The sequence below is a fragment of the Mobula birostris genome, chromosome 8 (genome assembly GCF_030028105.1).
Source record: "Mobula birostris isolate sMobBir1 chromosome 8, sMobBir1.hap1, whole genome shotgun sequence".
Classification (NCBI taxonomy): Eukaryota; Metazoa; Chordata; class Chondrichthyes; order Myliobatiformes; family Myliobatidae; genus Mobula; species Mobula birostris.
Genome location: NC_092377.1, coordinates 108,994,173 through 109,009,285, shown reverse-complemented (window position 1 = coordinate 109,009,285; position 15,113 = coordinate 108,994,173). Strand labels below are relative to the sequence as shown.

Here is a 15,113-nt window from a genome sequence, read left to right as displayed (position 1 = left end):
TGCCTTCCCCGCGATACTCCTAGCACTGAAATATATACACCTCAGAAGATTTTTACCACCACTCACAACCTTTCTATTTGTGGCTTTGCTTGAAATCTTCATTTTGATCTAGTCTGTTGAAAGTCTACCATACAGTTGGACCTTACAGACAGAGGAGGTATTAATTCTTATGAATTCATTGAAAATAGGCGATCGTCCAATTTTCTACATCAACGAATTGTCTGTATATTGCATTTAAGGAAAGTTAGCATAGTAATTACAAAGGGGATGAATATATTTTCAGGCTTACAATTTTGGTTTTTAATTTTTAGTAAATGGTTGACAGGCTTTGGAATTGGTCTGTTGATTTGACTTGATGCACAGTGTTTGGTAGATTAGCTCAGAAATTCCTACTTCAAAAAATTTTAAATTTAGGAAGTGAGACAGTAAATGTAAAAATAGTTGTAGGGGCTGAAAAGTTTTTCAAGGCACTGTATACTCAGTGGCTACTTTATCAAGTACACCTGCACACCAGCTTGTTAATGCAATTATCTAATTAGCAGATCATGTGGCAGCAACTCAATGCATAAAAGCATGCAGACACGGTCAACAGGTTCAGACTAAACATCTGAATGGAGAAGAAATGTGACCATGGAATGATTGTTGGTGCCAGACGGGTTGGTTTCAGTATCTCAGAAACTGTTGATATCCTGGATTTTCACACACAACAGTCTCTGGAATTTACAGAGAACGGTGCAAGAAACAAAAAAAAAATCAGGAAGGTGACAGTAACTCAAATAACCACGCCTTACAACAGTGATGTGGAGAAGAGCGTCTCTGAATGCACAACATGCCAAATGTTGAAATGGATGGGCTACAGCAGCAGAAAACCGTGAACTGATACTCAGGTGCTGCTTCATTAGCTGCAAACCTCCTATCTGTTTCCCTAATGATAAAATCCCCTGTCACTGCTGCACTCCACCGGTCAGCTTAAACTGTGCTCCACTTCCCCAATGCAGGGAATTCAGCAGCCTTTGTGCAAACCTTCTCCTCACCTCCATGTGAGAGGTCAGCCCTCATCCTGACAGTCCCTGTTCCCAGTCTCGCCAGTCAGAAGTAATGAAGCCTCGTCATGCATACTAGTAATGTGTCTCACTGAGGTCAGCTTTTTTTAAAAGTCAAGAGAGGACAGGCCAATCCTTCTTGAACAGGGCATTGTGGGCCAAAGGACCTGCTTTATTGCTGAACACCTTCCTCACCCCCTGTGCAGAGTGCGTAACATGGACAACCCTCACAGTGCTCCCTGAGAGGTCCCCTCGGGAATCTCTGGTGTTCTCAAAATTCAAAGTTAAAAGTCCATATCCAACCCTGAGATTCATTCCCTCTACTCAATAAACCCAGAGCAGAATACTAACCATAATAGAATCAATGAAACACTGCACCATCTTGGGCTTTCAGCGTGCGCAAATACAATAAGAAAGAATTATTAATAATATATAGATATTGAGAACACGAGATGATGGGGCAAGTGAAGTTGAGTAAAGTTGTCCCCTTTGGTTCAAGAGCCTGATGGTTGGGGGGTAATAATTGTTCCAGAACCTGGTGGCATGGGTTCTGAGAGTCCTGTATCTTCTTCCTGATGGCAGCAGCGAGAATAGAGCATGACCTGGGTGGTGGGGGTCCTTGATGATGGATGCTGGTTTCCCCCACTGTAGTTCCATCCCGGCGGGACAGGGAAGTGTGAACGTGCTGGACTCTGTGTGCTCTAGTAGCAATATGATGATACCTACCATGACCCACTCTGGTCCAGGGTCATATAGACCCCCTGCCTCCAACTCCAACTACTGCATTGGCATGAAGTCATGAACTATGAAAGCTGTGTGGAGATGGCCACACACTAATATTAGACGACAGATCGTTCCATATAAGATGTCTCAAATAAGCCCATTTATAAGATAACAAACTGTTGGAGGAACTCGGGTTGTTGGGGGGGGGGCAGGATGCACACCCCCACAGCCGCTGCCTGACCCACTGAGTTCCTCCAGGAATATTACGAAAGCTCATTCATGACAAGTAACTCAACGAGAGCAATCTTTTACAGAGAATAATTCAGCCTGCAGTTCACTCATTTAGAGTATCATTCAGTCCCCTCATTAAAACCCACTGTGTTTTAAGGCAAAAAGATTTAAAATGACATAAACAATTTGCCTATTCCCATTCCAACATGCCAGTCCATTCCCTCCTCAACTGCCACCATGAGGTCACACTCAAGTTGGAAGGGCAACACCTTATGTCCATTTGGGTAGCCTCCAACCCTACGGCATGAACATCAATTTCTTTAACCTCCGGTAATTTTCCCCCCTCCGCTTCTCTCTTTTTGAATTTCCCCTCTAAGCTCTTCTCTTCTCCTCACCTGCCTATCACCTCCCCATGATGCCCCTCCTCCTTCCCTTCCTCCGATGGTCAGCTCTCCTCTCCCATCAGATTGTTTCTTCTCCAATACTTCACCTTTTCTCCCTGTCTGTATCACTTCCCAGCTTTTTAATTCCTCCCTCCCCACCCACCTGGCATCACCTATCACCTTCTAACTGGTACTTCTACTCCTCCCGCCCCCCCCCCACCTTCTTATTCCCCTTTCCTTTCTGCTTCTGCCGAAGGGTCTTGCCCAAAGGGAGATGAGGCTGAGTACAGGGCTACAGTAGGAAACTTTGTCACATGGTGTGAGCAGAATTATCTGCAGCTTAATGTGAAAAAGACTAAGGAGCTGGTGGTAGACCTGAGGAGAGCTAAGGTACCGGTGACCCCTGTTTCCATCCAGGGGGTCAGTGTGGACATGGTGGAGGATTACAAATACCTGGGGATACGAATTGACAATAAACTGGACTGGTCAAAGAACACTGAGGCTGTCTACAAGAAGGGTCAGAGCTGTCTCTATTTCCTGAGGAGACTGAGGTCCTTTAACATCTGCCGGACAATGCTGAGGATGTTCTACGAGTCTGTGGTGGCCAGTGCTATCATGTTTGCTGTTGTGCACTGGGGCAGCAGGCTGAGGGTAGCAGACACCAATAGAATCAACAAACTCATTCGTAAGGCCAGTGATGTTGTGGGGATGGAACTGGACTCTCTGACGGTGGTGTTTGAAAAGAGGATGCTGTCTAAGTTGCATGCCATCTTGGTCAATGTCTCCCATCCACTACATAATGTACTGGTTGGGCACAGAGTACATTCAGCCAGAGACTCATTCCACCGAGATGCAACAGAGAGCGTCATAGGAAGTCATTCCTGCCTGTGGCCATTAAACTTTACAACTCCTCCCTTGGAGGGTCAGACATCCTGAGCCAATAGGCTGGTCCTGGACTTATTTCCTGGCATAATTTACATATTACTATTTAACTACTTACGGTTTTATTACTATTTAATTATTTATGGTGCAACTGTAACGACAACCAATTTCCCCTGGGATCAGTAAAGTATGACTGATATGACTAAAACCTCGACTGTTTATTCTTCTCCACTGACCTGTTGAGTTCCTCCAGCATTTTGTGTGTGCCGGTCTAGTGTTTACAGTTTGCCCATCCTATTTGTCAGTATTGAACTCTCCCATTGAAAGCTCATGTGTAATAATTGAATATATAAGGCTAATGAATGAGATGACTAAGGACTGGGATCAATAAGGATGGTCCCATGTCCTGATGTCACCTATCCATTCACACATTACTAGCTAGGCAGTTGCCATGGCTCTAAATTGATTGGACAAACATAGGAGTGTTTCTTTTTCACACATGTATTGACCTGCCCATAAGCTTTACTGTTTTAAATATACAGTGAGGAGAGACAGATTACTCCAGGTGAACCATTGTAAGGATTGGCCTTGGCTTATTATGAACGTATGGGTGTGTGTGTGACGTGAATATAACTAGTATGAATGTAATGGTTAGGAATGTTTCAGCAAAGTAGTCTGTGAGAGGAATTGTGATTTATGACATGGTAAATGAAATCTTGTCTGCCTATTCACAGTGTAAACAGTCCAAGCTCAGAGCAAAGAATCCTTGCCCTGTGGTTGGAGATATAGACGTTATCGACACGGACACAGTCACACTTTCTGCCTGTCTGTAGTGATAACCACTCTGCTACAGAAATTACCACAATCACTGCCATTTTCGTCAAGGATTTAGAGCATTTGCCTTTGGGAGGCTGGGCTAGGGTTTCACTGCGGCACCACACCAGGCTGTCTGAGTAGAATTTTGTTCACAAGGTGTTGGACAACAGAAACACTCTGATAAGATTTTGTAGAAATCAACTTGAATTAACAAGTAAATTTCTAAGCAATTAAGTTTAAACGACTATAAAAGTTGTACCTAAAACTTTCACTGGTAATGTAAAGGTTCTTGACTTGTATTCAAAGCCATCACATCATGGAAGAGCAGACCCAAGTCAGCATGTATTCCAGAGGGACTAATGAATGAAAACATGAGCTGCATTTATGATCATAGATAGATGTAGCACAGAAGTAGATCGTTTGGCCCATCAAATCCATGCTGACCATCAACCACTCCCACTTTACTCTCCCGGAATTCCCATCATTCCCACCCCTTCACACCCCACACCTTAGCTCCCAGATTTTACCACCCACCCCCATTTGGGGCAATTTATAGTGATTAGTTAACCTACTAAGCCAGGTTGCTAATCGGGTGGTGGGGTGTAGGGTGGTGGGAGGAGAAAAGATTGCCAATATATAGCAGTACAAGGGGAGGAGGGGATGAGGTAGGGAGTGGTAGGTAGTACCAGGTGGGAGAGGACGATGTGCAGGCAAAACCAGGTGGGAAGAGAGGATGGGAAAATAAACAAAAGGAGAAGAAATCTGGGTGGAGAAGTGTGTGTGAGGGTGGAGAGCACAGAGGGCGTGAGTTACATGAAATAGCAGAACTCAATAAACATACCATGGTGTTGTAGGCTACCAAATAGGCAGAAAAGGGGGCATGAGATAACTTTGGCAGAGAAGATGAAGGTAAATCCAAAGACATTTTAAAACTATATTATGTGAGGAAAGAATAAGTAGAGAAAGAACAGTGCGTCTCAAAGACCAAAAGGGTCACCTTTGTTTAGAGCTGCAGGAGATGGGCAAAGTCCTTCATGAATATTCCTCCTCTGGTTTTATGGTGGAAAAAGACATGTAGACTTCAGAACTAGGAAAAGTAAATGGGGAGGTCTTGGGGTTGACAGTAGAGGAGGTGCTGAATGTCTCAAAATGTTTACAGATCTCTTGATAGAGTTGTACAAGATGAGAAGAGGCATACTGTAGATCGATTGGATAGCCAGAGACTTTTTTCCAGGGACAAAATGGAAAGTACTAGGGAGCATAATTTTTAGATGATTGGAGGAAAGTACAGGGTACGTTCTTTCCCCAGAGAGTGGTGAGTACTTGGAACACCCTGCCAGGGGTGGTAGTAGAGGTCGTTATGTAGGGGGTATTTAAGAAATTCTTATACAGGCACATGGGTGATAGGAAAATAGATGGCTAAGAGAGTTTAGATTTTAGACTAGGTTAAAGGGTCGGTACAACATCATGGGTCAAAGGTGCTGTGTTCTACGTACGAAGGTAGGCAACCTCCAGAGTCTGACCAGGTAATATCCAAGAACACTATGGGGAGCTACGGAAGAAATGGTTGAAATATTGGCATCGTTGTTAGCCGTAGGTGAGGAGCTAGTAGACTGGAGGTTAAACAATGTTGTGCTTTTATTTAAGAAAGGCGGCAAAGAAAAACCTGGGAACTATGGATCATTAAGTATGACATCTGAGGTAAATAAGTTATTGATGAGGATTCTGAAATATATGATATTTGTACATATATCTGGATAGGCAGGGGTTGATTGGGGTAGTCAGCATGGCTTTGAGCATGGGAGATCATGTCCTACAACCTTGGCTGAGTTTTTGATGATGTTACCAAGAAAGCTGATGAAAGTGGGGCTCTAGATGTGGTTTATGTGGACTTTGGTAAGGTTTTGATAAGGTTCCCCTGGCTGCTGTGGAAGGTCAGATCATATGGTCTCCAGGGAGAGCTGACCAATTGGATGCACAATTGGCGTGATGGGTGATGATGAAGGCTGTTCTTCAGACTGGAGGCCTGTGACTAGTGACATGCCTCTTTGTTCTACAAAACACATTGTAAATTCAAATCATAACAGTACTATTGTATAATCACATTACAAACAAAAACCAAATCTTAATGAGGGGTATAGATAGGATGAATGCAAGCAGGCTTTTTTCCACTGAGGTTGGGTGGGACTCTGACCAGAGGTCATGGGTTAAGGGTGAAAGGTGAAAAGTTTAAGGGAAACATGAGGGGAACCTTCTTCACTCAGAGGGCCATGAGAGTGTGGAACGAGCTGCCAGCGCAAGTGGTGCATGCGAGCTCGATTTCAACGTTTTGGAGAAGTTTGGATAGGTACATGGATGGTAGGGGTATGGAGGGCTATGGTCCCGGTGCAGGTTGTTAGGCAGTTTAAATGGTTTCGGCATGGACTAGATGGGCCAAAGGGCCTGTTTCTGTGCTGTACTTCTCTCTGACTCAAACAATCCATGACTAATACAGATTAAACTAACACTTTCCCATCCTCCAGCTGGCATTTATCCATCACCCCCACCCGCACCCTCGTGCCCAACGGTCTGAAAACAGCTCCCTTTCCCATGGATCCTGTGTGTGTGTGTGTTTTTCCCCATGGCTACCTGGGAATGGACATACGCCCTGAACATTACCAGGCAGTCAGACCCGGCAAAACCCTCGTCTGCAGGACCCATGGATTGCTATCTCAGCCAACCCCAGGAGCAGGTTAATTAGGACATCCTCTTCACTCCCTGCCCTTCCCCCTCCATAGTGGATGACCAAAGATGAAGATGGTGGGGCTAAAATGCAAGGGGCATCCCTCAGATATGTGCTGAGGGGCTGCAGCCTCGCACACACCATGTACATGAGGTATACTATCTCTTCCAGCCTACAGAGGTGACAGGTGACTGGGAGATCCATGTGCAAACTGAAAAGCTTGATACAGGACACTGCCCTGTGCAGCACCCTCCACCCCAGGTCCCCAGTGTGCAAGGGGAGGACGTCCTCATAAAAAGGACTTCCAGGAGTTGGCCCTGCACCCACTATTTATATCAATGAATTGGATAAGAATGCACAAGCATGGTTGATACCTGAAGTAGGTGACCCTGCACCCACTATCTGTATCAATGAATTGAATATATTTGCATGGTTGGTACATTTGCAGTCGACACTGAGGTAGGTGGCATCATGAGCCATGAGGAAGATTATCATACATTACAGCTGATTTTGATCAACTGAGTGAGTGGGCTGAAGGATGGCAAATGGAGTTTAATTTGGGTAAATACGAGCTGTTGCATTTTGGGAAGTCAAATCCAGGTAGGATGTCCAGAGTAAATGGCAGGGTTCTGGGAAATGCTGAGGGATAATTTCTTTACACAATGGGTGGTATCTATGTGGAATCAGCTGCCATGGAAAGTGATTGAGACAAGTAAAATAATGATTTTTAAAAGACAGTTGAATAGGTATGTAGATTGGAAAGCTTGAGAACGGGACCAATACCATTAAGCAGGGGCTCCATTGACCCCAGGTTGAGAAGTCCTGCTTTAGAAGGTTATAGGCCAAACATTGGCAAATGGGACTAGCTTGGATAGGGCATTTTAGTTAGCATGAGCAAGGTGGGCTGAGGGCCTGTTTCTGGGCTGTATGACTCCATGACTCTATGGCTGTTGGGCAGTAAAGACGGTCACCTAATTCACACCAGCGTGGAGGAGGTCACACTGTGACCACTGGGTGCAGTGATCCAGGCCAGAAGAAGTGCAGGTGAACCTCTGGTTCACTCTTCTGGAAACATGGCTTGCCCTCTGCCCTCCGTTTTCTCTACGTCTGCTCGCAGCCTTTCCACCCTTCCCCAGACACAACAGCAATAGAGCTTTTACCATTGATGCATTGAATGCAGGGGGTTTGTGAGGACCAAGGGACCTGGTCTGTAATCCCTCATTGTTCCCCTTTTTCCTTTTTAACAATTGGGTTACAATTATCACTCTCCAGCCTGTAGCAACCACTCATAGTACTATCCCATCTCTCCCACAATTCTGAAGACATCCACCAACCCGTTGCCCATTTCCAGGGCCTGGGGATGTAGAACATAGAACACGGAACACCCTTATTGGCCCCGTTAACTTTTCTAGCACTACTACTTTCCTAATACTGATTCAGCTCCTTCCTCTTCCTAAACTCTTGGTTCCCTAACATGTCTGGGAGGTTATTGTGTCTTGCAATCTGTTACAGTCAACCTGTGATCTTCAGCTATATATTGAAGAGGGTAGCGCAGCTGTTGTAGTCTACGCGGACTTCAAGAAAAGCCTTTGACCATGTGGACGGCTGGTCCAAAAGGTTAGAGCCCATGGAATCCAGGGCAAGTTGGATTAAGAGCTGGCCTGGTGAAAGGAGACAGCATGCAGTGGTGGAGATGTATTTTTATGATTGGTAGCCCATGTATTTGTGCAGTGATCAGTGGTATACATTTTACCTTGCTGTTTGTCATATACATTAATGACAGGTATGAATGTAGGAGGTATGATTAGTGACAAGAGAAAATCTGCAGATGCTGGAAGTCCAGGACAACACACAAAATGCTGGAGGAACTCAGCAGGTCAGGCAGCTTCGATGAAATGATCAAGCAGACCTTTCGCTGGAAAAGAGGGGGAAAGACATCAGAATAAAAAGGTGGGGGGAGGGGATGGAAGTTAGCTAGAAGGTGATAGGTGAAGCCAGGTGAGTAGGAAAGGTAAAGGGCTGGAGAAGAATTCCTCCAGTATTTTGAGTGTGTCGGTATGATTAGTAAGTTTGTAGATGACATGAACATTGTTGGTTTGCTGACAAAGAGGAGGATAGTTGTAGATTATAGAAATATATCAATCAGCTGATAAGAATAATGAGATATTGAATTCAATTCACTTTGGGTGATAAAAAAGGACAGGTCATATGTCATGAATACTTGGGACACAGAGAGTACAGAGGATCAGAGAACCTTAATTTACATCCATAGATCCCTAGACATCACAGCTCAGGTAGATGAGGCAGCAAAGAAGGGATAGGGATGTTGGCTTTCGTTAGCTGTGGCACAGAGTGTGAGAGCAGAGCGGTCATGGTCTAACTTCGTAAAGCATTGATCTGGCCACAGCTGGAGGACGAGGTGCTGTTCTGGTCACCATAGCAAAGGAAGGATGTGATTGGAGAGGGTGCAGAGTAGAGTCAGTATGTGCTGACCTGATGTTTTGTGTATTAACATGAATGGAACATTTCAGGCACGAGGAGAAGCTGCAGAGAGTGGGTTTGTTTCCCTCGGAGCAGAGGAGGCTGATGCTGAAATTACCATGGGCATAGGTAGGGTAGTTAATGAGAAACTCTTCCCCATGTCAGAGGTTCAAAGTTTGAAGTAAATTTATTATCAAAGTACATATATGTCACTATATACTACCTGGAGATTCATTTCTTTACAGACATTCACAGAACATAGATGTACAACAGATCCATGAAAACCTACACACAAACAAAGACTAACAACCAATGTGCAAAGGAGACAAACTGCACAAGTGCAAACAATAATAAATCAATTAATAGATAGATAAATAAATAAATAAACCAGCCAACCAATTAATAAATGATTAACCTGATAAATAAATAAATAATGCCGAGAACATGAGCTGTTGGGTCTTTGAAAGTGAATCAGCTCAGAGCTCAGGTGAGCGAAGTTACCCAAACTGCTTCAGGAGCCCGACGTTTGAGTGGTAGTAATTGTTCCTGAACCGAGTGGTGTGGGACCTACAGCTCCTGTATCACCTTCCCAATGGCGTCAGCAAGAAGAGAGCGTGGCCTGGATGGTGGGGGGGCCTGGATGGTGGGGAGCCTGGATGGCGGGGAGCCTGGATGGTGGGCACTGCTTTCTTGTGGTAGCGTGCCTTGCAGGTGTGCACAATGGTGGGGAGGACGTTGCCTGTGCTGGACTGGGCTTTCATCCACCACTCTTTGCAGATCTTTCTGTTCTCGGGCAGTGGCATTACCACACTAGGCCGCGATCCTCTCCACTGTGCATCTTTATTAGTTTGTCAGTGCTTTAGAAGACATGTCGGGTCTGTACAAACTATAAGAAAGTGGAGACACTCTCGTGCCTTCCTTGTAAAAGCACTTGTGCGCTGGAGCCAGGACAGGTCCTCTGAAACAATATCACCAAGGAGTTGAAAGTTACTGGCCCTCTGCACCTCTGATCACCTAAAGAGCACTGACTCATGGACCTATTCTTTGGTTTTGTTGATGTTGAGTGAGACGTTGTTGTTCTGGCACCATTCATCCAGATTTCCATTCTCCCTCCTACTTGCTGATTTATCAACACGTTTGATTTGGCCAGCAGCCATGGTGTCATCAACAAGCTTAAATATAGCTTTGGAGCTGTACTTAGCCACACAGTCAAAGGTATAAAGCCAGTAGAGCAGGGTGCTCAGCACACAGCCTTGTGTGCACCTGTGCTGTGTGATTGTGGAGATGTTGCCAGTTCGAACTGACTGGGATCCACAAGTGAGGAAATGGACAATTCAGTTGCACAAAGAGGTTTCGGAGCCCAGGCCTTGGAGCTTAGTGATTAGTTCGAAGGGAATGATGGTATTGAATGCTGAGCTGCAATTAATGAAGAGCATTCTGATGCATGCACCTTCATCGTCCAAGTGTCCCAGACCAAATGAAACAGCGTCCGCTGTGGACCTGTTGCTCCAGTAGGCAAATTGGAGTGGATTCAATTCACTTCTCAAGCTGGTGTTGATGTGCTTTATCACCCATCGCTCAAAGCACTTCATCAAAGTGGATGTACTTACTACTGCACGATAGTCATTGAGGAAGGTTACCAGGTTCTTCTTGGGCTCCAGTATCATTAAAGCTTGCTTGAAGCAGATGGGTACCTCTGACTGCCAAAGTGAGAGGTTAAGGATATCAGTGAACACTCCATCCTGATGATTAGCACAGGTCTTCAGTACTCAGCCAGGTACACCACCTGGACCAGGTGTTTCCCTGGGTTCGCCCTCCTGAACGATTCTCTCACGTCAGCCTCAGGGACTGAAATCACAGGGTCATCGGAGGCTGTGGGGTTTGGTGAAGGAGCCCCCATGTCCTGTCTGTTCAGAGGCATCTAAGACGAGTGGGATAAGGTTTAAGGAGAGGAGTAAGAGGGTCAGAGGAAATCTGAGGAAGAGCATTTTCACCCAGAGTTGGTTGCAATCTAGAATATACTGACTGAGGGGGTGATAGGGATTCTTACAACATCTAAACAATGCTGGATAAGCACTTTGAGGGTACAGGAGATCAACTGCCGGTAAGTGGGTATTTGATGGTCTGTGTAAAAGTGGAAGGCAGAAGGACCTGTTTCTGTGCCGTTGGCCCTTTGAAAACATCCCTCAGCATTCATCCTGCCAACCCTCAAAAACTTTACACATCTGTATTTTCTTAACTCTTATAAAAGCAGGCTAATTATGAATCAAGGGCAGTCCCCGTTTCCCAGGCACAAGCCTTCTGAATCCTCACTGCACTCCCTCCAATATTAGGTAAGGAGAGTAATATGATGCACAACCACCCAGGTGTGATCATGACCAAAATCTTTGACGCTAGCTGCAAGACTTGCTTATTCTTGTACTCCCACTGCTTATCACTACACACTAAATATCCAAACTTCTCTGAATGCCAACCTTTCCAGCTCATACACCAGCTGCCCAATCATTTGCCCCGTTCACACACCTGTGCTGGGCAGGTACAATGGAACCTGGTGCCAGCCACTCACTGGTTGGCCGCATATCAGTCACTGGAAGACATATGGAAGATGCATGGTGCTCGATGGGCAGATGTTGCCAGTGGGGGCAGGTGAGGGTGGCATGGTGCTCGATGGGCAGATGTTGCCAGTGGGGGCAGGTGAGGATGGCATGGTGCTCGATGGGCAGATGAGGGTACCATTTTTATCTTATCAATTTTTTCATTCAGATCAGAGAATGGGTCAACAATGGATGTGATTCCAAGCACACAGAAAAGGCTGTCTCATGTGCCTGATCTAAATCAGTGGACAAGGTTGATGTGACCCTGGTTCTGGACTGAAGTGATCTTGGTTGAACGGTTTCCTGGTCATCCTATAACTTATCTCTGATGCAGTGTGGAACTTGCTGGAGGGGAGATGCAGTATTGCAGGAGGTGCTGAGGTAATGACACACATTACCTCACCGCTCGCCAGGCTAGCTCTGGGGCTGAGGTGAATCGGTTGATCAGAATCACCCGGAGAAGGTGAAGAGTGAGACTGTGGTGCTAACACAGTCCACGCCGCTGAGGAATCCCTTTAGACCAAACCAGCTGATGAAACAGGTTGGGGCCACTCTGAACATCTTCCCCAAATTTGTCACAGAGTGACTGAACTGCTTAGAGGAAGGAATATTTACACACATACTGAGGAACAATAAAAACAAATGTTCAAACCAACAATTAAATGCACTTACAAAAAGTGTGGAGAGAGATTAAAGAGATGAGGTCTCCACGACACCGAGATTGACACATCGAAACATACAGTGACATTTATTTATTTAGAGATACAGTAGGGAATGGGCCCTTTTGGCCCTTGAGCTGCCCTGCAACCCCTAACAACCCCCAATTTAACCCTAACCTAATCACAGAACAATTTACAGTGACCAATTAACTGGTACGTGTTAGGACGGTAGGAGGAAACTGGAACACCCGGAGAAAATCCACACATTCCACAGGGTGACCATACCAACTCCTGGCAGAGGATGATGGGATTGGACTCTGAACTCTGAGGCCCTGAGCTGTAATGGTGCCGTACAAACTGCAACGCTACCACGGTATGTGTCATGTACATTGTTTAAAAACGTTACATTCCACTTCCCAGCTGATGTTTACACTTCGACACTACAATGGTTGTCTGTACCTGCTCTGTATTCACCTGGTCCTGTACCTGCCCTGTGCTGACCTATGTTAACCTGTTGATTTATACGTTTCTATGTGTGTTAACCTGTGTCTCTGCTGATGAAGGAAAGGTCCACGTGCTTCTCCCCTCATGTGGACATACAGTATCTTTGCCAGGTACCTCTGTTTCCACATGTCACTCACTAGCATGCCATTTGCTGTCTATCTCCTTGGCTGCCAGGATCTCCTGGAGGTCACCATTTCAATTCCACTTCCCATTCCCCCGATGTCATGTCTGTCCATGGCCTTCTCTATTGTGCTGATGAGGTCAAATCCAGGTTGGAGGAGCAATACTTCATACTCTGTCTTGGTTGTCTCTAAGCTGTCAGCATGAAAATTGATTTCTCTAACTTTTGGTAACTACTCCTCTCTTTATCCTTCTGCCCCCTCCCTCCCCCTGGCTTTATTTTCTCTCATCCTGGTGGCCCTCACAGCCCTTCTCTTTCCCTCCCCCACCCCCATGACCTGCCCATCATCTCCCTCTGGTTCACTACCTCCTTCCATTTATTCCATTGTGCATTCTCCTCCCCTGTTACATTCCTTCTTCTTCAGCCCTTTACCCTTCCTCCCATCACCTCCCCTCCCCTCCCCGAGCTTCTCACACCATTCCCTTTCATTCCCTCTCCTCCAAGCACCTTCCCTCTCCTTCAACTGGTCTCACCTATCACCTGCCAGCTTGTACTCCTACCCCTCCCCACCCCCATCACCTTATTCTGGCTTCTTCCCCCTTCCTTTCCAGTCCTGTCGAAGGGTCTCGGCCTGAAACGTCGACTGTTCATTCCTCTCCATGGTTGTTGCCTGGCCCGCTGATTTCCCCCAGCACTGTGTGTGTGTGTGTGTGTGTTTCTCATTACTCCACTTCTCCAGGTCAAATCCCAAACTCCAGTCGCAATTTTTCTGCCCACAGTTACAATGCTAGCAGATGGGATGAGTGATATCAGGTCAACATGAGTGTGGTGAGCCCCAGGGTCTATTTCTGTCACGTTCAACTCTGTGACTCTTACTGACCAGACCATTAATATCATCCTGTGGTCTAAACATTCCACCTCACAGACCACACGGTCAGTTTTTGATCATCTACACCACATATGCCTTTCTCAAGCGCCTTCTAAATCATTCTAGATCTAATCATTCTAAATCATTAATAAATATCACCAAAAGCAGGACACCATCTATTGAGTTGCTTCCAAACCATTACCCTCTCTTCCAGCCTGTTTTGAATCCAATCGTCTACTCTCCCTTGGATCCCATGGGTTTTTATCGTTTGTACTTTGTGATGCCTGGCTTCACATCAAATGCCAAAACTCCGCCCTCATTAACTCTCCTGGTTGCCTCCGTCAAGACTGTTGAGCAACCATCCCCAAGGCTTGGTGATGGTCCTTAATGAATCAGTCGCCGCACCACCCTCAGTTCAGCAGCACAAACCCTTGACCATCAGACGAAAAGGGCATTGGCTGCCCGGATTGGAGGGTTGGATAGACTGGACTTATCTTCCCTGGAATGAAAGAGGCTGAAGGTATGGGGGGAACCTCATAAAAGTGATGAGGGCAGAGATAGGATAGACAATCAAACTCTTTTTCCCCACTGTAGGGATGCCAAAAACAAAAAGACAAAGGTTTAAAGTGAAAGGTCAGAGAACATTGAACAGAGAACAGTACTGCACAGGAACAGGTCTTTTGGCCCATCTTGTCTGTGTTAACCATAATGCCAAACTAAACTGTCAACACATCTGTCCATCCTTCAACACATCTGTCAACACATCTGTCCTGACGAAGAGTCTCGGTCTGAAACGTCGACTGCACCTCTTCCTACAGATGCTGCCTGGCCTGCTGCGTTCACCAGCAACTTTGATGTGTGTTGCTCTGTCCATCCTTGTCTGTTTGTGTTCATATTAAACACTGGTATGATATCTATTTCCACCACCTTCCCTGTCAGGAGGCAGACTAGTGAGTAGATGCCTAACTAAAGTAATCCCTTCTGCCTATACAATATCCACATCCCTCCATTCATGTGCCCATCGAAGGGACTCTTAAATGCCTCCATTGTGTTTGTCTCCATCCAGGCATCCACTAATCTCAGTGT

At 45.7% G+C, this 15,113-nt stretch overlaps 1 protein-coding gene across 1 annotated transcript in view; it reads right to left on the bottom strand.

Moving 5' to 3' along the window:
- Nucleotides 1-10,633, bottom strand: part of LOC140201588 (ezrin-like) — a 124,466-nt gene extending 113,833 nt beyond the window's left edge. The window contains exon 1 of the mRNA XM_072265930.1: nt 10,630-10,633. The gene's annotated coding sequence lies outside the window, so the exon portion shown is untranslated. The remainder of the gene's footprint in view (nt 1-10,629) is intronic.
- Nucleotides 10,634-15,113: the final 4,480 nt, after the last annotated feature.